This window comes from Notamacropus eugenii, chromosome 1 (genome assembly GCF_028372415.1).
Source record: "Notamacropus eugenii isolate mMacEug1 chromosome 1, mMacEug1.pri_v2, whole genome shotgun sequence".
Lineage (NCBI taxonomy): Eukaryota > Metazoa > Chordata > Mammalia > Diprotodontia > Macropodidae > Notamacropus > Notamacropus eugenii.
In genome coordinates this window covers 422,312,538-422,336,880 of record NC_092872.1, presented here as the reverse complement: position 1 = coordinate 422,336,880, position 24,343 = coordinate 422,312,538, and the positions used below count along the sequence as shown (strand labels likewise).

General features: G+C 38.3%; 1 protein-coding gene across 5 annotated transcripts in view; it reads right to left on the bottom strand.

Annotated features, from left to right (window-relative positions):
- The window catches only part of PTPRT (protein tyrosine phosphatase receptor type T), a 1,308,680-nt gene that overhangs the window by 300,926 nt on the left and 983,411 nt on the right, over positions 1–24,343 (bottom strand). The gene's annotated exons all lie outside the window — the stretch shown is intronic.

Genomic DNA, 24,343 nt, shown 5'->3' with positions numbered 1-24,343 from the left:
TTCATTCCAGTGTGAGCAAAGACACAGGTGATAGAAGAAGGCAGAAAACAAAGATGGGACAATGAACAGATCACGTAAGATGTAGAAAACATGCAGGGGAGTCACAGGAGATGTAGCTAAAACATGTCATTTGAAGTTGGATTATAAAGAACCTTGAATACCAACATTACTTTTAGTTTATCCTGCTCAGTAGGTAACAAGGATCTAGAGGACTTAGGAAGAGAAAGTGAGGCTGGTGACCTTGTACAACCCTCCCTCACTCAAAACAAAGTCAAGTGCAAGTTCTCTGATGTCATGGTCTTCTTCGAAAATGAAGGACGAACACAGACAGATAGGGAGTTGCTGCAGGCTTTGGTGCAAAGAAATCCTATGATCACAATAGTATGGAGAGATCATAGAGAAATGTAGAATTGTGAAGATGATCTTGTCATTTTTCAGTCATTTCAGTAGTGTCTTAGTGGCTACATTTGGGATTTTCTTGGCAAAGGTACTAGAGTGGTTTGCCATTACCTTCTCCAGCTTATTTTACAGATAAGGAAGCTGAGGTAAACAACATTAAGTGACTTGCCCAGGATCACTTACACAGTTAGTAAGAGTCTGAGGCCAGATCTAAACTCATGAAGAGGAGTCTTTCTGACTCCAGATTCGGTGCTTTATCCACTATGCCACCTAGCTGCCCAAGGATGATCTTATGTTTTTTCTTAAAGAATGATTTTACAATTTCGTCTTAAAAAAACTGTTGCTGACATCATTTGTTTTTGTCATTTATTTCCAATTAATTCCTCCCACTCTTACCTCCACAGAGAGCCATCCCTTGTAACAGAGAATAAATTAAAAAGTGTGAAAAAGAACGTAGTTAATAAAAAACTAACCAATACATTGACTGAGTCCAATAATAGTATGTGTAGCGTTCCATATTCACAGATGCCCAACTCTGCTAAAAAGAGAAAAAGATACATTCTCTTCTCTTTTCTTGGGGACCATTTCTGAGCACTATAGTTACATCTTGTTCCATTTCCTATTTGAATATTATAAGTGAGAAAAAGTGAGGACCTGAATATCCTCATTTAGGATGTATAAAGGAAGGATGTATAAAGTACATTAATATATGAAGAAAGCAACACAGGGCACCAGGCTCCCTCATCCAAACAGAAGAAGATGAGCTGGAAGAAGCTACTAATAGGTGTTAGGCTCAAGGGGAGCGTGGAGAAGATGACAGAAATGTGAAGTCAGGCAATAGATGTCTGTAGATGTGAGACTGATGAAGATGGAAAGCAGATATATTTAGTCTAATTAAGATAGAGGATCCTTAATTGGGTTAAGGAAAAGTCTAAGTGTCTGGGTCCAAAGGACAGCAGGCTTTCTGTCAAATGCTGTTAGAAGAAGAAACAGGCAAAGTCACTGACAGAACTGTGAGATGTGACAGACTTAAGCTTAATTCTTCCGGCAACTCGACTAGGCTCCAAGGCAGTGATATACACTGGAGATATCGAGTAGTATTTTATTATCATTGCTTTTGCATACTTGATTCTCAAATTGAAATGCTCCTCTGAATATTTTTCCTCACTTTTATTGATCAGTTCATTTATTAATTCTGTTTTTAAATATCTAGTTTAGGTTTTATAAAAACAGTTAGATTTCCATTTGTAAGTGGGCTGTGCCCATTACTGACAGGAATTCTCTCAGGAAATCTATTTTTCTCGCATGCCCCAAATGCCTGGGTTTGGGCTTCACTGTCTCAGCTATTTAGATGGCTGGCAATTGGATCACCTGCAGCCAGGGTTCCCGCTGAGGTTTGGAGTAACATTCTGAAGAAGATATTTAATAACCTCGAGGAGAACTGCCATCTAACTCTCTTAAAATTAAAGTGTCATGGATATCATCTCCTGTGAGGTTTTCAACAGGATCTTTAAGTCAGGGATTACCACAGCCTATATCACACAAGTACATTGGTGCATGAACGAAGGATGGGTTGTGGGCTTCCCGTCCCCTGGGGCAATAAAGCAGAGTCTTGAAGACTGTATAAAGGATTCTTGCATGTGGAGAAAAGTCAGACTCACAGGTCCCTTTGACTCTGAGATTTGATGATCATAGCTATCATCCATATTTCAGGGCCTGCTATGTATAAGATTTTCTGTCTGGCATCTAGGGATATCAAGCTACAGCAATTTTTACTCTCAAGGAGCTTCTAATCTAGTTGAAAAGGCATTCCATATGTTTAAAAGAAAAACGATAATATATCAAGAAATCTATTCAGATCTCTAAAAAGGCTAGAATAGCTGTGTTTGGGTTAAATGAGACCATAACAGCTTCAGGAATTCTGGAAAGGGAGTGATTATTCACCTATGTTCTTGTGAATGTTCAAAGTAATTGAATCTTCTATGCCTAGCATAATGCAGGCATATACTTATATGCCCAAATACTTAACAAATGCTTTGTCATCCATTCATCTATTTGTCCGTTCATCCTTTTCATTTATTGATCCATTCATCTATTTCATTCATTCATCCATCCATCCAATCTGACAGAAAGCACTCACTATGAGGCTTTTAGTGAGAAAACATGTTGTAATAGAAAGAACTTTTAGACATAGAATCAGAAGATATGGATATGAATCCCAGATATTTTTCCTTATTAACTGTGTGACTGTAGATATTTGGTGTTTCTGAGCCTAATTTCCTCATCTATAAAATGGGGAAAATAATCTCACTTACGTGAAACATCCTGTCCTTGTATTACCTGAATCCCAGGGACATTATATGAAAATACTTTGGAAATGTCACACTAAGGTAAATGGTAAAAATCCCTTGGGATGTGGTTACCCTGTAAATAAGTGGTTTTGACTTTCTATTAGTAGTTTGTTTACCTTCTTGAATTTTACCTGAAATCCTGTTAAGTTTTTATGTGAGTAGGTCACTACCCCCACGTTCTCCTCATTCCCACTGCTGATGTCAAATAACTTATCAGAGGATCTTTTGACCACAACATTTCCTTACTCATGAATGCCTAGAGCCAAGACATTTTTATTGTCTGTTATAATCACTGAATATAATGATTTGAGATAAGTAAAGAAAACCATCAGAGAATGTCTTATTGAAAAAAAAAATGTGTTAGGCAGTGAAGGTGAATGCCAAGAAGCAGACAGGCCACGTGTACTTTGTAATGTCAGGAGGAAGTAAGGACAGCCCCTCAGTATGTTGAAAGAAAAACCTGTATAGCAAATTTATGGAAGGACATAGATTGGAGTTACACAGGACAGGCAGGCATGGCTGGGTTGCAATTTGCATCACTGAAAAGGAATATCTAAATTTATGAGATCATAAATCCATTTGAGCCCATTGAACCACATGTAACACATGCTGTTCCAAATTTTAAAAGCACATTAGTGGAATGTTGTATATTTTTAATAACCCATATACCAAAATAAATTAAGTTGCTTTTAACTTATTGATTTTCTTCTGTAAATCAGTAGTGTTTTGCAGAAAACAAAATATAAAAAGTTTACCATCTCTGTTCTAAATCATCACACCAACATTTGCTATTTTCTCTGACTGCTTGAACACAGTCCAACAGAGCCCATGCATATTTTGGGAGAATGTCAGGTGGCTTTTCTATCCCTGCTTAAATTTCAGAATGATCAAAAGAGATATCTTCCTGCAACACTGGTATCCTAAACGATGTGATAGATTCCCTTCTTTTCTTCTTCTTCCTTCTTCTTCAGTACAAGCATGCCGGTGGCTACAGGGTTATCAGGGACAATAGTAAGAGGCACAGGAAGAATTGAGCAGTCATGATGTGGGAGTGTAGTTCCTGAATTATCCTGGTTTCCTTCTTTCCATTCAAGAGGTATGTATTAGAGAGACAGCTGTGGTCCAACAGTTAGCACTGGCTTTGGAGTCAGAAGTCTTAGTTCTCTAACTAAATTAATATACTTACTTTTTCAGTGTGATACCAGTTTAGCTACCAAAAATTATTTTATACAGCTAGAAAAAGTAATGACAATATTGATCTGGAAGAATATGATGTCAAGAATATCAAAGGGATTAATGACAAAAAATGGGAAGGAAAGTGGCTTGGACATACCAGATCTTAAATTGTATTACAAAGTGGTAATCATCAAAGCAATCTGGTACTGGCTAAGAAACAGAGTGGTGGATCAGGGGAATAGATTAGGTACACAATGCACAGCTGAAAATGACCATAATAATCTTGCATTTGATAAACACAGAGATCCAAACTTTTCAGACAAGAACTCACTATTTGACAAAAACAAACAAACAAACAAAAACTACTGGGAAAACTGGAAAGCAGTTTGGCAGAAACTTGGCATAGACCAACATCTCACACCATATCCCAAGAAAAAGTAAAAATGGGTACATGATTTAAATATAAAGGGCGGTACCATAAACAAATCAGAGAAATGTGGAATATTTTACCTGTCAGATATGGATAAAGGAAGAATTTATTACCAAACAAGAAATAGAGAGCATTACAGGATGTAAAACAGATGATTCTGATTACATTAAATGAAAAAGGGATTGCACAAATAAAACTAATGTTGCCAAGATTAGAAAGAAAGCAGAAAAATAGGGGGAGGGGATTTATAGCAAGTTTTTCTGATAAAGGTCTCAACTCTTAAATGTATAGAGAACTGAGTCAAATTTATTTATAATAATTTATCATTCCTCATTTGATAAATGGTCAAAAGATATGCATAGGCAGTTTTCATACGAAGAAATTAAAGCTATCTATAGACATATAAAAATGCTCTAAATCATTACTGATTAGAAAAATGCAAATTAAAGCAACTTTGAGGTACCACCTCACACTTATCAGAATGGCTAATATGACAGAAAAGGACAATTACAAGTGTTTGAGGGGATGTGAGAAAATTGAGATACTAATGAATTCTTGGTGGAACTGTGAAGGGGTCCAACCATTCTGGAGAGCAATTTGGAACTATGCCCAAAGGGCTACAAAACTGCCTTTGACTCAGCAAACCACTACTAGGTCTGTATAGCAACGAAATAAGAAGGGGGAAAGCACCTATATGTACAATATTTATAGAAGCTCTTTTAGTGGTGACAAAGAATTAGAAATTGAGGGGATGCCTATTGAGGAATGGCTGAAAAGTTGTGGTGTATGATTGTGATGGCATATGATTACACCATAAAAAATGTTGAGCAGAATTCTTTTTTTTTTTTTTTTAGTGGTCAAATCATTTTTTTTTAAATTTTTAATGTTCTACAATCACTACCATAAAACTTAGAATTTTTTCCCCATTACCTACCCCCCACCACCCCCCTCCCTCCCCAAGATGCCATACAATTCTACATAGGATCTATGCATACCTTCCTATTGAATACGTTTTCACTATAGTTATGCTGCATAGACAAACTAAAATAAATGGAAGAAATCATATAACAAATCAAAACATAATACACACACACATACACACACAAAAATGATCTGCTACATTCTGCAAATGAATTCCATAGTTCTTTCTCTGAGTGTGGAAGGCATTTTGCCTTAAAAGACCCCTCAGATTTTTTTTTTTTAAGTTCTTGCGTTATTATGAAGTTCCAAGTCTACCAGAAAATACTCTCACACACTGTGGTCGTTGCTGTGCACAAAGTTCTCCTGGTTCTGCTCCTTTCGCTCAACATCAGATCATATAAGTGCTTCCAGGCCTCTCTGAAGTCTTCTTGTTCATCATTTCTTATAGTACTCCATTACATTCATATACCATAATTTATTCAGCCATTCCCCAATTGATGGGCATCCCCTTGATTTCCAGTTTTTGGCAACTACAAAGAGTGCTGCTATAAATATTTTTGTACATGTGGGACCCTTTCCCATTTTTATGATCTCTTGGGGATACAGTCTTAGAAGCGATATTGCTGGGTCAAAGGGTATGCACATTTTTGTAGCCCTTTGGGCATAGTTCCAAACCACTCTCCAGAATGGTTCGATGAGCTCACAGCTCCACCAACAATGAATTAGTGTTCCAGCTCTCCCACATCCTCTCCAACATTTATCATTTTCCTGTTCTTTCATGTTTGCCAATCTTGTAGGTGTAATGTGGTACCTCAGAGTTGTTTTGATTTGCATCTCTCTAATCAAAAGTGATTTAGAGCATTTTTTCATATGATTATAGATATCTTTAATTTCTTCCTCTGAAAATTGCCTGTTCATATCTTTTGACCATTTACCAATTGGAGAATGACTTGTATTGTTGTACATTTGACTCAGTTCTCTATATGTTCTAGAAATGAGGCCTTTATCCCCGAGATTAGCTGTAAAAATTCTTTCCCAATATACTACATCTCTCCGAATTTTGGTTGCATTGGGTTTGGTTGTGCAAAAACTTTTCAGTTTGATGTAATCAAAATTATCCATCTTGCATTTCATAATGCTTTCTGTCTCTTCTTTAGTCAAAAATTCTTCCCTTCTCCATAAATGTGATAAATATTCTATTCCTTGCTCCTCCAGTTTGTCCATGGTATCAATCTTTATACCTAGATCGTGTACTCATTTGGACTTTATTCTTGTGTACGGTGTCAGGCATGAGTCTATACCTCGTTTCCGCCACTGTTATCCTGGGCAGAATTCTTTCAGAAAAAACTTCGAAATTCCTACTTGAGCTGATGCAAAGTGAAGTCAGAAGAATCAGGAGAACACAGTAACAGCAATACTGTATGATGATCAACTGTGAATGACTTAGCAATTCTCAGCAATACAAAGATCCAAGATATTTCTGAAGGATTTCTGATGAAAAATGCTACCCATGTCCAGAGAAAGAGCTGATGGAATATGAATGCAGATAGAAGCATACTGTTTTATTTTTACTTTACTTTACTTGGTTGTTTTTGGTCTGTGTTTTCTTTCTCAATATGACAAATATGGAAATATGCTTTGCAATCCCGCACATGTACAACCTTTATTAAATTGTTTGTTTTCTTAATGATGGGGGAGGGGAAGGAGGGTGGGAGAGAATTTGGAAGTCAAAACTGTAAAAAAAAAATTTTTTTACTGGGAATAAATAAAATATTAATTTTTTAAAAAAAGAAGTCTTGGTCCTGGCCAGGTTCAGAACTAGCAATTTTCATGCTCAGAGCAAGCAACATGACATGCACACTCAAATCAATTTCATAACTAAAAAGGTGAAGAAAAGTTCATTTGAGCAGAAGAAGAGACATTGGCTCCTAAGGTATAGAACCAGAGGTATCACCCCATGACTGGGGGACAAAGATCTATGATGCCACAAAGCCTGTCCAGAAGAGGAAGGGGAACCAGACAAGGCCCAGGGAGGGAGGAGCTCATCTGGGCTACTACAGTGGGAAAGATGTTGGCTAACTGGTGGCTTCCTGCTTTAATTAACTATTTTTTGTTAACTTAGCATTTACTTACCTCAGTGATATCTATATTGCTAGAAGAGTTTAAGCGCCAGATAGAAAAGAAACAAAATAATTGCACAACTTAAAAAAATCATTATTTTAAAATTATGTATTCTCTAAATGTCTGCATCCAGGGACAAAAGTCCATCGCCCTGTCCTGATGAATGGTTTGATTCTGGTCCTGCCATTTAATCTACTATGCAACTCTATCACATTATTGGAGTCTCAGTTTCTACATCTATAAAATAGGGATAATAAGACTTGTACTATTCATAATACTTAAAGGAGTTAACATGGATAGAGTGTTGGATCTGGAGTCAAGGAGACATGAGTTGAAATCTGGCCTAAGACACTTACTAGCTGTTTCACCCTGGGCAAGTTTGAGTTTCCTCATCTATAAATGGGGATAATAACAGCATCTGCCTCCCAGGGTTATTGTGAGGATAAAATGACAAACACTTTGCAAACCTTAAAGTGCATGTAAATATGAGTTATCATTGTTACTGTTAGTATTATTTCATAGGATTGTTACGAAGCTCGAATGAGAGATGGATAAGACAGGTTTGAGACCATAAGGGGTTATGAGAGCACCATCTCTTGCTACTATAACTACTATTATTCTTCCACTAAAGTTCTCTTCTGATGCCTCATCATCTTGGGGAAATGACCTTGGGGGATCAAAGGCTCTGCAAAGAAGCACAAGCTCTCACAGGACCACCCAAGCTGGAAAAGTTATGAATATCAACCAAGTGGTGGGCCATGACTCTTGTGTCTGATGGTTGGCCTAGCTGAGTTCTGAGAGGCTCACCCCTACCAGAGGATATATACATATATATAGATAGATATATATACACATGCATGTATATATACATAATACATACATATGTACATGTATATGTATACATACACACACATATATGTATGTGTGTATATATATGTGTATATATACATATATACACATATATATATATATATATATATATATATATATATAATATTATGGTCTCAGTTCACAGCATTAGAGAGGACTCATTCCAAGGCTGGGGAGCAGCTGTGTCCTGGTTTAATAAGAAAAAGAATACCCTCTTCCTCAATCCCCTCACCTGTAGGGTAGCAGAAGAGAGATGCATATGGATCCAGCATAGAGGGCATCAGTCTGGGATTCAAGAGACTTAGGATCTATTAATAGTTCTGCCTCTGACCTGGGCCAAACCACTGACCATCTTTGGTTGCTTCATTTGTAACATGCGGATAATAATCCATCTCTTGCCTGCTTAAAAGGGCTTTGTTATGAGAATCATAAGGGAAAACCGATACAAAATCTTTTTTTTTTTTTTTTTTTTTTTTTAGTAAACTTCCAGAGGTTAATTGGGTCATAGTTTTAAGAGCTGGAAAAAGGTCCACAGAGGATATCTTTGTACAATTATCTCATTTTACAGATGAGGAAATGAGGCTAGGTGATATTTCAGTGACTGCCAAAGTCAAATAGGAATTAAGTAGCAGAGACAAGATTTGAACTCAGGTCCTCTGACTCAAATTCAGTATCACTCAGGGTGTCCTCGCTCAGAGTGAGAACCTAAAAAGACTTTAGTTTAAAAGAGTCAAGGTCTCCTACTGCATCCTGGACCATCTCCAGTAGTCATGATCAATATCTGGCCACTAGACCCAGATGACTGTGGAGGAGAGAGTGAGACTAGTCACTTTGCAAAGCCCTCCCTCACTCAACTCAAAGTCAGCTGCAAGTAATGTCATCATCTCCCTGATGTCATGGTCCTCTTTGAGAACGAAGGACAACCATACAATCACTCTGAGATATTTTAAGTGACTCTACCAAAGTTACATAGCTATTAAGGAGCAAAGACAAGATTTGAATGATCTCAGGTCCTCTGCCTCAGTTTCTGCTCTGTAAGACGAAGTATCCCTTCTTCATTTCTGGGGACTCAAATACTCTTCTGATTCCTTGGGTCTCTCTTTCCTGGAGAAACAGAGGATATCTTTTCCGCTGCCCTTCCTGTTAGAGTTGTGGTCACAGATCAGCTCTTCCAGTTCCATCATTTATCCACATTCCCTAACAAGCCCCTGTCATGCTGAGTATCTCCTTTCTCAATCACTGGCACTTTGGCAGGATGATTAGGAAAACTAAATGGAGCCGCCTGATGCGGTTCCACTCCCAAATTGTAATTTCAAGGTGATTTGAACTCCCTTCCTCTTGGGGTGGACTAGAAAGCTGAAATCTCTCTATTCTGCATGTGAAGCCCAACAGAGAATTAGCGTGCCTGTATCTTGCTCCAAAGTGCATGTTACATCAGCGGGACAATCAATTTCACAATTCTATAAAGCTGATTGAAACATGATTACAGAGCAAACTGGAACTTTCTTCTAAGGTTTCTAAATGGCATGGCTCCTCAGGAGAGGAGGGGCGTGAGCAGTAGGAGGAGGGAGGAGAGTGGCACATTTTATCCTTTGGAAAACTTTCCCGTACTTTGGTAAAAATGGAAAAATTAACTATATCCCATGCTTAAAACAACAATAAAATAAAATAAAAAACATAAAATAAAATAAAATAAAAATGCACATCAGTCTCAGGGTTAGCCAGTCTTTTTCCAGCATTAATTCTGGGCTCTCCATGAAGGACACAGGGCCTGAAACTTTTTCATTTCTGTGTCTAGCAGCAATGATTCCTTTCTTACAAATGGATAATTAGAGGAGACATGAGCAGGTCACACTGTATCCTACATTCCTGGACCTCCAGCTGGCTCCCTGGCAACCCAGAACCTCTGCTGTCATACACCCGCAGGCCTGCCTTCCCTGGTTAGTGCACCATCTATGACTGCCAGACTTTCTGTGACACCCCTTATCCCCATCAAAGCTTATCACTTCTTTGTCCCATTATTTCTAGGCCATGTTAGGTGATGGGGACAGGATTATATAGTGAAAGAGCAAGGAGTACCAGTCAGAAGACCTGTGTTCTAGTTCCCAATTTGCTATTTACTAGTCATGTGACCATGAGGTAATCAATTGTCTGGGCCTCAGTTTCCTTATTTGTGAAATAGGGATAAATTGGGATAGTACTTACTGTCCCTCCTTCCTCAGAGGGTTGTTATAAGGCAGAGAGAGAGAGGAGAGAGAGAGAGAGAGAGAGAGAGAGAGAGAGAGAGAGAGAGAGAGAGAGAGAGAGAGAGAGAGAGAAATGGGGAGGAGGGAAAGCAAGGAAAAAGGAAGACTTTCCAAGAGCTTTCTGAAAACCATAAGCTGCCATAAAAATATAAGTTGAAGTTTCAGCAGCAGCTGCAGCAGTAACACTACAATATGCTGCTACTCACAACATGATGGCAAGGCCTTTAAGATGAAAGGAATGTCTTTGCTGCTATGACCAGCTCAGTACTCAATACTCAATGCAATCATCCTCCCCTCCCAGCCCCAAGTCTCTTTTGTGCTTGGATCAGAGAACCAGGAACTTTCTACTGTGGTTAGGGCCTAGAACATCAACACACACACAGCTAAAGATATATATTCTCCAAGGTCCTCCAATCCTGCTGTGGAGGGTGATATTCTTTAAGGCTCAGCGACCTATGTGGAGGTGTACACTCTCCAGGGCAGGGGACCCAGCTGGAGTTTTGTGTTCTCTGGGGCTCAGGACTGTGCTTTCTTGAGGATTCAGGCATTCAACCAGAGGTACGTACCCAGTCTCCAGTTCTACGTATCACAGCAGATCCCATCAGGAAGAAAACTGGCTTCATTTTGCTCAGCCTACCTTAATTACCCCCTTATCCCAACATCTGTTAGGTTTTTTCTAATTTCTAGCATTTTACTAGATTTATCACATTTCACATGGCTTCTTTCTATTACTTTCTATTCTGATTGTCCTCACAAATTCTGACCTATTCAAGGACACTGTGGGGTATACTGGAAATAACATTAGACTTGGAACAGGGGAAGACATGAGTTCCAGTTACAGCTCAGCTACTAATCATTTGCAAAGCATTTTAATTTTTAAAATATTTTATATACATGGCCTCACTTGATGCTCACCACAGCCCTCTGAGGAAAACATATCAGGGATTATTATACCTATCTGGCTGAGTTGCCCCAAAGTCACATGATTGAGAACAGGCCAGCACTTTTTCAAGTTCATTCCCCTGCGCCAGCCTCAGTTTCTTCTCTGTAAGATGAGGGGACTGAATTAGCCTATTACTGTCTAAAGAGCGACAAGGCAACTTCTTATGAAAGAAAGGTGGGGGAAGGAATGAAGCCGGAGAACAAAGCAATTGTGACTTTCTTGCAATGTATTCAGGTCACAAAGATTTCATTAGATTTACTAAAACATAGCTAATGAATAATAAGACCCTTTTAAATTTTACCTACTTTCTGAACATTAGAGTCAACTCAGCTTTCTAAGCTTTGCACCCCATTGACATTAATTAGAAAACTCCATATTAAGGAAAGCTTTTAATGAGCTGTTATTTCAAAAGGTTTTATTGGCGAACAGCTCTGTTCAGTTTAATAGCACATAAAATGGCATCCATAGAGATTGTCTTGATAAAACTGAGGTATTGATGGGCTAACTAGCTCCTCTACTCCACCTTATAAAGGCCTTGGGTGTTGAGATGATATTGCAGTAACACCCCAGTAGGGCCAGAACTACCCATTTTGACACTGAGAGCAAGTTTCATAAAGAATGCCTGTGGCAAAGATTCAGGCACATCCTCTCAAATCACCTCATTAACTCTCACCTCCTCATAAACCAATCTGTTTCCAAGCCTAGTCAATTCTATCTTTGTATCTCTCAACTGTTTCCCCTTTCTCTCTTCTGGTACTACTACCACTGTGGTGCCGGTTGGTCTTCCTGCCAGAATTCTCTCCTTCAGTCCATCCTCCATTTGGTCACCAAAGTGAATTTCCTAATATGTACGTCCAACCATGTCACTCCACTACCAGATAAACTCTAGTGGATCTCTATGGCTTCCATATGAAATATAAAATCTTCTGTTTAGCATTTAAAGCCCTTCATAACCTAAACTCCCTGATTTCCACTCCTACATCCACATATGCCTTTCCAGTATCCTTATACCTTATACATCTTATACCTTATAAGAAATCACTAATCCTCTCTTTCCACTTTCACTACCCCATAATCTTCATTCCATTGACAATGGCCTCCTGGTTGTTCCTCTAGATAGACACTGTCTCTCCAACCTAAGCCTCTTCACTGTGTTCCAGATGTTTGGAATACTCTCCCTTCACATAATCACCTCCCTGTTTACCTGGCTTCCTTCAAGTCCCAGCTAAAATCCCATCTTCTACAGGAAGTCCCTCCTAAGCTCTCTTAATTCTACTGCCTTTCCTCTGTTCATTATTTCTTCTTCACTCAGTAGTTAAGTTGATTGCATGTTGCTGTTTTTTTCCCATTCTATTGTGAGTTTTCTGAAGGATAGGGACTGTCCCTTTCTTTTCTTTGTATCAGCACAGCATCACGCTGTGCTTGGCCCATTGGAGATACTTAATAAAGGTTTATTGACTGACATACATTGAGGCGAGAAAAAGATAGATACCAAAACACAATTTGGGGAGAGACCCTAGATACTTACCTTTCTGAGTGGAGAACCAAGGAAAGAACAAAGTTATTATATAGAGGCTTTCTCCTGAGGGTGAAGAGGAAAGAGGTGGGGTTGTGAAGGTACCCACCCAGGGAGAGGAAGAGTACATTCTGAGAGTCTCCTCTTTTAATGAACCAATTGGATGTTAAGCTCAATCATTCCTAGCCTTAAAGGAATGGAAATGCTTTCAGTAACAGTAAGAACAACAACAATATTTAAATAGCACTTAATATGTGCTAGGCATTGTGTTAATTGCTTCATAATTATCTTACTTGATTCTCACAACAAGCCTGCTATTTTCCCCATTTTACAAATGAAGAGATTGAGGCAAGCAGAGGTTAAATAACTTGTTCAGGGTCACAGTTAGTATCTGAGGCCAGATTTGCACTCAGGTCTTCCTGACTCCAAGCCCAGCCCTCTATCCTCTATACCACCTAGCTGCCTTCTCAGTATTCTATAGTGTTAGTATCTGGAGTATTTGTCTCATCCTAGTTATATCAATGTACCAAAGCTACTTCCTACAATTTCCTGAAAAAGGAAATGTCAGATCCTTCCTACACAAAGTAGAGTCATTTTTAAGTTGAAAGGGTTGCCTTGTAAACAAGTGGGAACTCCTAGGAATATTGTAGCCAAATTCTGGAGTTCCCAGGTCAAGGAGAAAATATTGCAACAAGCCAGAAAGAAACAATTCAAGTATTATAGAAATACAATCAGGATAACACAAGATCTGACAGTTTCTACATTAAGGGATCGCAGGGCCTAGAATATGGCACTCCAGAGGTTTAAGGAGCAAGGATTAAAACCAAGAATCACCTACCAAGAAAAACTGAGTGTAATACTACAGGGGGAAAATGATCATTCAAGCATAAGAATCAAGAAAAGCATGAAAAGGTAAACAGGAAAGAAAAATCATAAGGGACTTACTAAGGTTGAATTGTTTGCATTCCTACATGGAAAGATAATATTTGTAACTCTTGATACTTTTCTCAGTATTAGGGTAGTTCGAGGGGTTATAGACATATAGACAGAGGGCACAGGATGAGTTGAATAGGAAAGGATGATATCTAAAAAAATAAAATCAAGGTATGACAGAGCTATATGTTGAGAGGAGAAAGGGAAAAAAAGAATGGGGCAAATTAGCTCTCACATAAAAGAGGCAAGAAAAAACTTTTTCCATGGAGAGGGAAAAGTGGGAGGTGAGAGAGAAAGAGTGAATCTTACTCTCATTGCAGGGAGGTAATAACATGCACATTCAACTTAGTAGGAAAATCTATCTCACATTACAGTAGTGAAAGTAGGGGGAAGAGGATAGGTGGGATGGTAGGGGGATGATACAAGGGAGAGTAAATGGAGGAGGGAGTAATTAGAAATAAACACTTTTGAGGAGGTGCAGGATTAAAAGAGAGAACAGAATAAATGGGGGGGGGCAGGATAAGATGGAGGGAAATATAGTTAGTCTTTCATAACATTACTGGTATGGAAGTGTTTTGAATAACTGCATATGTATAACCTATATCAAATTGTTTGCCTTCTCAGTGGGGATGGGTGGGGAGGGAGGAAGGGAGAGAAGTTGGAACTCAAAGTTTCAAAAACAAATGTTATAAATTGTTTTTACATGCAACTGGAAAATAAGATATACAGGCAATGGGGTATAGAAATCTATCTTGCCCTACAAGTAAATAGAGGGGAAGGGGATAAGAGAAGGGAGGGATGTGATAGAAGGGAGGGCAGGTTTGGGAAAGGAATAATCTGAATGCATATTGATGAGCAGAGGGGAGAGATGGGGAGAAAATTTGGAACTCAATTTTTTTAAAAATTATTTTATTTGTTTTCTGTGTTCAACAATCACTTCCATCTTTCTTAGGTTTTTCCCCTCCCTCCCCTCCCTCCCCTCTCCCTCCCTGAGACAGTAAATAATCTTATATAGCTTCTCCACATACATTCCTATTAAATACATTTTCACCTTAATCATGTTGTATAGAAGAATTAAAATGAATGGTAGGAACCATAAAACAAAACAAAATATAATACAAAAGAAAATGGTCTGCTTCATTCTGTGATCCAATTTCATTATGCAACTCAAAATCTTGTGGAAGTGAATGCTGAAAACTAAAATTTAAAAAAATTTAAAAAAGAAAACAAGTGGGCTCCCTTCATTAGAAGTCTTCAAGTCAGGACTGGGTGACCTCTTGTTAAGCGTGTTGTAGTAGGGAATCTCCGGGGGTTATAGGTTGGTCTAGATGGTAACTGGGGAACCATACAACTTTGAAATTTCAGGATTATGGGTTGCTGGTATTCTTTAAAGTATTCACAGTGTCAGCAACACACAGCTGATCCCATAGTTGAGAAGTCTATAAATATAATGCATTTAGATTTTGGAAAGCCATTTGATCAATTCTCTCAGGCTATTCTCCCAGATAAAGTGGAAGACTGTAAGCTGGATAACAGTATAGTTAATTGGCTTCCAATTTGGTTCGATGAATGAACTCTAGAAGCATCAAAAAATGATTAGTTCTACTTCTGTCTTTGTCCTTTCTTTTTACCTTTCTTATCAATGGCTTGGATGAAAGCATAGGTGACACATTTCTCAAATATGTAGATGATGTAAAACTAGAGAGTTAAAAGATCAACAATATGTTAGATAACTGAATTAAGGTCCAAAAATACCTCAGTAGGATCAAATGGTGGTCTGAAACCAGCAAGACAAAATTTGAGAGTTAAATCATAAATTATGTACTTAGATTCGGAAAATCAGGGGTTCGAGTACAAAATTGGAACAACCTAGTTTAAAAGGTAGACCATGTGTTAAAGATCTAGGAGTTTCAGGGGGCTGCAATCAATAAAAAAAAGAGAGCCTACTCTATGCCAGGCACTGTTCTAGGCTCAGGAATGCCAATACAGTGAATGAAACAATCTCTACTCAAAAGTGGCTTACAATAAACATAGTGTCATGGGGCAGGGGATGAGGAGTCAGAGAAAAAGGTTAAGCAAATCTTAATCTTGTCCATAAGAAGGGTAGTGATAATCAAACTGTTCCCTTTCATGATTACAGACCATTTGCAATATTTTGTACAGTTCATAGATTGGTGAACTCCAGCTTGGACACTCCATTTAAGAAAGTACTCATGTCAGCCACCATCACTTCTAACCAAGCTTAGCTTATGCCTCCCTAGACTACTGCTTCTACCTCCCTTGCAGTGGCCTTTCCATGCTGGCAATGATTCCACTTCTTTCTCATATAAGAGGATACTTTCCCTCCAACAGCTACTTTTTATCTCTCTTTTTTTGTGCTTTTACCCTATTAGAATGTAAGATCCTTGAGGGCAGAAGTCATCTTTCTTTTTCCTTATATTTGAATTTCCAGCATTTAGCAAAGTACCTGACATAGTAAGCACTTCATAAAAATGTTTCATCCAACCCAATTTAGTCTAACGCTACTATATTTGAAGGGAAATGATGGCTGGAGCAATCCAAACAAGGTGACCAGAATGGTGAGAGAAATTTGTTTGAAACTATGTCTTATAAGGACTAGTTAGTTAAAGAAACTGGGAATGTCTAATCAGTCAGTCAACAAAACTTTATTCAACGTTTCATATTGAATATCAGGCACTGAAGTAATTGCTGAAGATGCAAATAAAGAAAATATACTCCTTTGATCTGTTTGGCCAGATAAAAAAAACCTTAGGAATGCTAGGGAAGGTGGCCTAGCCATACCAGATATTAAATTGTATTATAAAGCGGCAGTCATCAAAACTACTCAGTATTAGCTATGAAATAGAGTGGTAGATCAGTGGAACAGGTTAGATACACAAGACACAGTAGTCAATGACTGTAGTAATCTACTATTTGATAAACCAAAAGACTCCAGTTGTGGGGACAAGAACTCACTGTTTGACAAAAACTACTGGGAAAATCAGAAAATAGTATGGCAGAAACTAGGCATAGACCAACATTTTACATCATATACCAAAATAAAGGAAAAATAGGTACACAATTTGGATATAAAGGCTGATACTATAAGCAAACTGGGAGAACAAGGAATGGCTCACCTGTCAGATTTATGGAGAATAGAAGAATTTATGACCAAAGAAGAGATAGAGAACATTATGAAATACAAAATGGATAATTTTGATTGTATTAAATTGAAAAGGTTTTGTACAAACAAAGCCAATGCAAGCAAGATTAGGAATGAAGCAGAAAACTGGAAAAGACTTTTTACAACCAGTGTCTCTGATAAAGGCATCATTTTTCAAGCATGTAGAGAACTGAGTCAAATTTATAAGAATACAAGTCATTCCCCAATTGACAAATGGTCAAAAGATATGAACAGGCAGTTTTCAGAGGAAGAAGTTGAAGATATCTATAGTCATATAAAAAATTGCTCTAAATCATTATGATTAGAGAAATGTAAATCAAAACAACTCTTAGGTACCATATTACACCTATCAGATTGATTAACATGACATAACAAGAAAATGATAAATGGTGGAGAAGATGTAGGAAAATTGGGATACTAATACATTGTTGGTGGAGTTGTGAACTGATCTAACCGTTCTGGAGAACAGCTTGCAACTATGCTCCAAGGGCTATAAAAATGTGCATACTCTTTCATCAGTAATACTACTTCTAGGGTTGCATCCCAAAGAGATCAAAGAAATGGGAAAAGGACTCACATGTACAAAAATATTTATAGTAACTCTTTTTGTGGTGGCCAAGAACTGGAAATTGAGAGGATGTCCATTAGTTGGGGGATAGCTAAACAAGCTGTGGCATATGAATGTAATGGAATATTATTGTGCTATAAGAAACAAAGTGCAAGCAGACTTCAGAAAAGTTTGGAAAGACTTAACTGAACTGATGCTGAATTAATTGAGCAGAAGCAAAATATTGTACACAGTAACAGCCACAGTGTGTGATGACTAACTTTGATAGACTTATCTCTTCTTAGCAAGGCACGGATCCAGGACAATTCCAAAAGACTCATGATGGAAAATGCTGTTCACATCCAGAAAAAGAACTATTGAGTCTGAATGCAGATTGAAGCACATTATTTGCTCTCTCTTTTCTTTTTTTGTTTGTTTCTTCTAGCTTGTGCTTTCTCCCATTGGTTCTAATTCTTCTTTACAACCTATGTGAAAATAGGTTCAACATGAATATATATATGTAGAGCCTGTATCAAATTGTGCACTATCTAGGGTGGGAGGAAGGTAGAGATGGGGAGAAAATTTGGGACTCAAAATATTATGGAAATGAATGTTGAAAACTAAAACTAAATTAATTTAAAAAATAGAAAAACCCAGAGACAACACAATCCAGGATTCAAATATGTTAGTAGATACCATATGGAAGATTGTTTTGATTTATTCTGTGTAGCTACAGAGGGTAGATCCAGGATCCACAGGCAGACATTTCAGAGAGGCAGATTTTGCCCCATTATTAAAGGGATCTTCCTACCAATCACAGCTGCCCAACAATAGAATGGGTCACCACAGTGAGTTGTGAGGTCTCCATCAGTGGAGGTGTTCAAGCAGAAGCAACGGATGGCTACTTGTCAAGGATGTTGTAAAGCAGGATTCCTGTATAGTTTGCGAAGTTTAAAATGGCTGACATTGGTAGCAACAATAACTAGTAATAATTAGATCATAGATCTTGGGCTAGAAGAGACTACAGAGATCCTCCAGTTCAATCTTCTCGTTTCATAGATAAGCAAATTGAACTTGAGTTATGTGATATTGCTAAATCATCCAGTTATTAAGCATCAGAAGTAGGATTTGAATTCAGGCCTGATTCCAGAGTTTTTTCCACTATACCAAGTTAACTGCTAATGACTTAGAAGGTCCTTTCACATCTCAGGTTCTGTGATCCTATAAACAAGTGTATTCCTGCTGACTTTGGATGGAAATCATAAAATTCTTAATGGAGTCTTTCAGACTTTATAGTCAGTCTCATTGTATACCCTGCATAGCCTCTCCATATTAAACACACTCAGATGCAGTATAACTGATACCTATAAATATCTTTCCAATAAAAGTGGGGTCATGTATTTCCTAGTGATCATCTCCCACTGCAGGCAGTGTGATAAAGCAGCAGGCTCAAGGCCAAACAACTTTCTCCAGTCCAGAGATTCAATAAGTTAAAATATGTTTAGGAAGAGAGCTGGAGGCCAAATTCACTCTGTACTTTAAAATTACGTGAAGATGGCTTATCCAGCAAAGGCACAGCAGCTACAAAGAACCAACCTCATTGAAAGGGGCATTGATGAGTCACACAGGCTAACAAAATTGCATCTGAATTTGGGAAGCTCTAGGACAATATTAGACCTGAACAGGTAGCTTTTGGGGAAAGCATCAGTCATTGAAAGACTTCCTGTGACTGGCCTCTAAATACCTGTATAGTCCTAGTACACCTAGGAGACTCATCAATTAAAGAGGCGAACAAGTCAATGTCACTTAGGACTTGCAGAAAAATCTTTCTCTGCTCTGCAGTATGGTAGAATAGAGAAACTGCTGGATTTGGAGTCAAAGGACTTGGGTTTGTCTCCTGCCTTTATTCCCTGTGTGAATTCGAGTAACCTGCTTGATTTCTCTGGTCATTAATTTCTTTATTTGGAAAATGAGGGGGCTGGACTAGATGACCTCTAAGACCTCTTCCAGCTCTAACTCTACAATTGTATGACGTCTTCTAGGAATACATCTATGAGCTATGGAGAATTGTGCAATTAGAAGGGTAGTAACTTCACATCTCACTTTTGCTGACTACTCCCTCTGTGACCTTGGACAATTCCTCCACACCTTAGTTTCTGCATCTGAAAAATGAAGTCTGTTCCCCTAAATGTTACCCTTTAAGATCTAAATCTATGATTATCTTTGTGATTCTAGGATCACAGAGTTCAAAAACAATTTTCATATTCAAGGAAAGATTAACATCAAAGGACCAGAATGAGTCCATTTGTAGTAATGGAATGAAATCATTTATTTATTCAATAAACAATATCATGGCATGATTGTCTGATATAATCCTTGCCCATAGTAGGGGTTTGCTCAGTGTGCTCCACCTGATGGTTAATAGGAAAATAAACTACAGGTGAATATTGAGGATCATAGATAGAGAGTATGAAGGAACGTCTTAGACATCTACTTCAACTTTCTCATGATACAGATAACTGAAGTCCAGGGGAATGATTTGTACAATGTCACCCAAGTAAGAAGTGGCCAAGGTAGTGCAGTTAGGTCCCAATTAGTGCAAATAATGAATCTCCTGAAGTGATCATGCTTTTTTTGGATTCATTTTGATATTTGCACTTGGCTGGAACTATATGTTACATAATGATATTAACTTTTAATAATATGAATTCAAATTCACGCAATCATTTTGAGGATTCATTGTTGGCATTAATTGAAAAAGACATCGCCATATTAGAAATCATGTCCTTTGATTTCTTTCTTTATTTATTTCAAATTCATTTTACCATAACACCCTGCTATTTCTCCAAGCTCAATTACATTAATAGTATGCTCTAAAAAGCAGGAACCTATCTATAATAAAGACTACCAACCTTTATCATCCTTGAAAATGCCTATGGAATTCCTACAAGAACAGCAATAAAGGCCTCTCTCTACTCAATGGTGGCTCTAAAGTTACATGATGGTGCCATGAATATTGTATGGTATTGTGACTCCCAATTTCGAATAGGAATAATGAAAATCATATCTTAGCACCTGTTCTATTATTAACTACCTATGAAACTTTGAACATGATTACTTATCAATCTCTGTCTGGGCCTCAATTTCTTCTTCCATAAAATGAGGGTACACGATGAAATGGCACTGTTACATTTGGAGGAAGAAGATGACCAAATCATGGGAACACAGGTTCAGAAATGGAAAGGGACTTAGAAAATACAATTTTCCTTGTTTTATAGATAAGAATATGGAGATTCAGAGGGTTTGCCCAAAGTCTTACTCAGAGAGAATAAATAATAGAGCTTGGGATTTGAACTTCAGTCCTTTAACTCCACATTCAATCTTCATTCCATCGTAGCAGAACCTGGGTTAATAGGAAATAGCATGGTACAATATAAAGACAGCAGCTCAGGAAGCAGGGGAACTGGAATCAGATCCTACCTCTGATACTTAATACTCAAGAGTCTTTGGACAACTTGCTTAAGCTTTCTTGGCTTCCCTCCAATTCCTCACCTACAGAATGAAAGAGTTGGATTACATGACCTCTGAGATCTCTTCCAGCTCTAAATCTACAATCTAGTGAGTCATTTAACTTCTCTCACCCTTAGTTTCATAATTGGTAAAATTAAGGTACTCAAGTAGATGATATTTTGGGTCCCTTCCAGCTCTAAATCGACATGACTAAATCCATGACACTCTCCAAGGTCCCATATGGCTCTATGATTGCACAGTAATCAGTCAACAAGCCTTTGTAAAGCGCTATTATGTGCTCAGAGGGCTATGCTGGGGTGACAGAAACAAAAAATGGAACAGTCAGTTAAGCAACAGGTACTGATTAAGTGCCTTCTGTGCTCCAGGCACTGTGCTAAGCACACAGGAAACAAAGAAAGGCAAAAATGCAGGCGCTCGCAGTCTAATGGCAAGGACAGCGTGCACACAACAACTATGTATATAGAAGATATATACAAGATAAAGTAGAAGTGATTTCAGAAGAAAGGCACTAGCAAGTGGAGGTGAGGGAAGACCTGAAAAATATGCGAAAATATACAAAAGTATGGGGAAAGGACAAAAGTAGAAGAAACATAGAAATATAGGAAAGGGTCATGTTGTGAAGGTCTTTAAATTCCAAACACAGGATTTTGTTTTTGTTTGATCCCGAAGGTCGCAGGGGAGCCAATAAACCAGTGTACTGAGTAGGTCAGCAGATTGACCTATATTTTAGCAGCCGAGTGGAAGAGAGATTGGAGTAGGGAGAGGAGGAGGGAAGAAGGGAGAAAGACCAGAAAACTGCTGCAGTAGTCCGCTGTCTGAGCGGAGAGAAGGGAATACATATAAGAGATAATATCAAAGTAGAAAGAATAACATATTACATTTGTGGAATAAATGCAAAACGGGAGACAAGGCTGACACTGAGGTTGTGAGTTGGAGTGACAGGGAGGATGATGGTGGCCTCAGTAGTAACATGGAAGTTTGGAAGAGGCAAGGCATGAGGGAGAGATAGAGTTCTGGTTTTGAGATGCTGTGTCTGAGATGTTCAAAAGACAATTGGTAATGGGAGATTAGAGTTCAGGATAGAGAGTTAGAGAGTCACCTACATACAGGTGATAATTTAGACCACTGGAGCTTGTGAATTCACCAAGCGAGACAGCATAGAGAAGGAGGGAAGAAGACAACCCAGGTCAAACCCTTCATGACTACTCACACTTAGTGGGCATAACCTGGCTGAGGGTCTAGCAAAGGAGACTAAGAAGTCATACAGGAAAATGGAGAACAAGAAAAAAACAGTGTCACAAAAAAATGAAAACCTTTAGGAAAAATATCAAGGGGAAGAGCATTTCCAATGATGTAGAGACAGATCCGGAAAGATAAGGACTGAGAAAAGGGCAAGACTTGACAATTAAGATCATTGGTGGCTTTTGAGGGAGCATTTTCAGTCAAATGATGAGGTTAAAAACAGACTGCAAAAGGTTTGGAATTGAATGAGAGGAAGTGGAGACAGTGCAGACAGGTTACTTAAAGTGTTTACCAAAAAAGCAAGAAGAGATACAGGATGAAAGCCAGCACTGATGACTGGTTTAAGTGAGTATGTTTTTAAGGACAGGGGAAACATGGGTGTGTTGTAAGCATCAAGGAAGGAACCTGCTGGGAAAGGATAAAGATTAGAGAAAGGGCTCATGCAAGGGGTGGGACTCTAAATGGAAAAGATGGGAGAGGATAGGATCAAGGAAGTATGCGGAGTGTTTTTTCTTGGAAATGAGAAGGGCTATCTCTTCCTGAGATATAGAGGTGAAGGAGGACATAGTAGAGAGAAACATTTAAGTAATGGGAGATGAAGACAGAAGGATGACTTCAATTTTTTTTTAAGAGATGTATGAGGTGAGATCCTAGCTGAAAAGTAGTCCTGATTGATTCCATTTTGTTTCCTCCAAATACTACCATTCATAATAAATTCAAAAATAGCTTTCATTCAAATGTATTGGGTTTTTATTAAATCACGACTATTCTAATGACATTGTCTGCTACTTTTTCATTGCAAACTGAAAGACCACTAGAGTCATACTCAGATGCCCTGATGCAGCAAGTAGGTGATGCTGGCTTAGCATCAGGATTAAGTCAGGACTGGGACCTGTGATTTCACTGGTGTAGGGAATGCCTGGATCAGGAAACTCTCTCTACTAAAGCAAGTTGAGAACTATTCTGCAATATATCTCAGAGAGGTGTTTAGAACACAGAGCGGTTAAGTGATGTGATCAGGCTCACACAGTAAGTATGTGTCACTGTCTCTTTAATGTTGGGTTAAGTGAATAAAAATAAAATCAACTGATATTTGTATTGTATTTTAAGATTTGCAAAGTGCTTTAAATAAATTTGATCCTCACAACAGACTCCTGAGGAAAGGCACTGAGGTGTTAACATGTTAATTATCTTGCCCAGAGTCACACAATTAGTAAGTGGATGAGAAAGAAAATGAACCTAGGTTTTCCTGACTCCAAGTTAATATTGATATTTTCACTAAGAGTATGCCAGCCCTAAAATACACAGTGAATTCAAAGGGCTGCCATTTATGAAGTAGAAGATGAACTCATCACCTGAAAGATGCCTACCATGTGGTAATTTTTATCTGTCTCTGGACACTCATGAAGATTCTCTACTAAGGTCTAGAAGGGATGGAGATGTGTGTCAATTTAAGGAGTGCTCAGTGATAAAATCACAGATCTTTCATAGAATTTTCCATGTTCCACAATATTCCAGTGACATCATGGGTTAAACAAGCTTCCGTGGGCTGGTCAGAGAACAAAACCACCTTATATAATGTTGCTTCTATGGGGAAAATGCACACTGAGTTCCAAATGACTGACTAACAAATGAACTTTTGGAACTGAATCAGTTTGGAAGCTGAGGTCGGGTCTGTATTTCAGTTGTCGTAGCAACCAAACTGAATCGACCATTCAAGCAACCAGGCCCATTTATTGTTTGGCCATAGACCTATAAATGATCAAACCCAAAGGAATAACATAGATTCCAGTTTGGGAAATGTCCATGTTAATATTTAAAAGAACATCTGACACAGCCTAGAGATGTCACCCTTTGTCACCAACATAAACAAGCACACTGGGAATCGTCTTTGTGGGATTAAGGCTTTGTCTGTGTCAGCAGCAGCAATGGC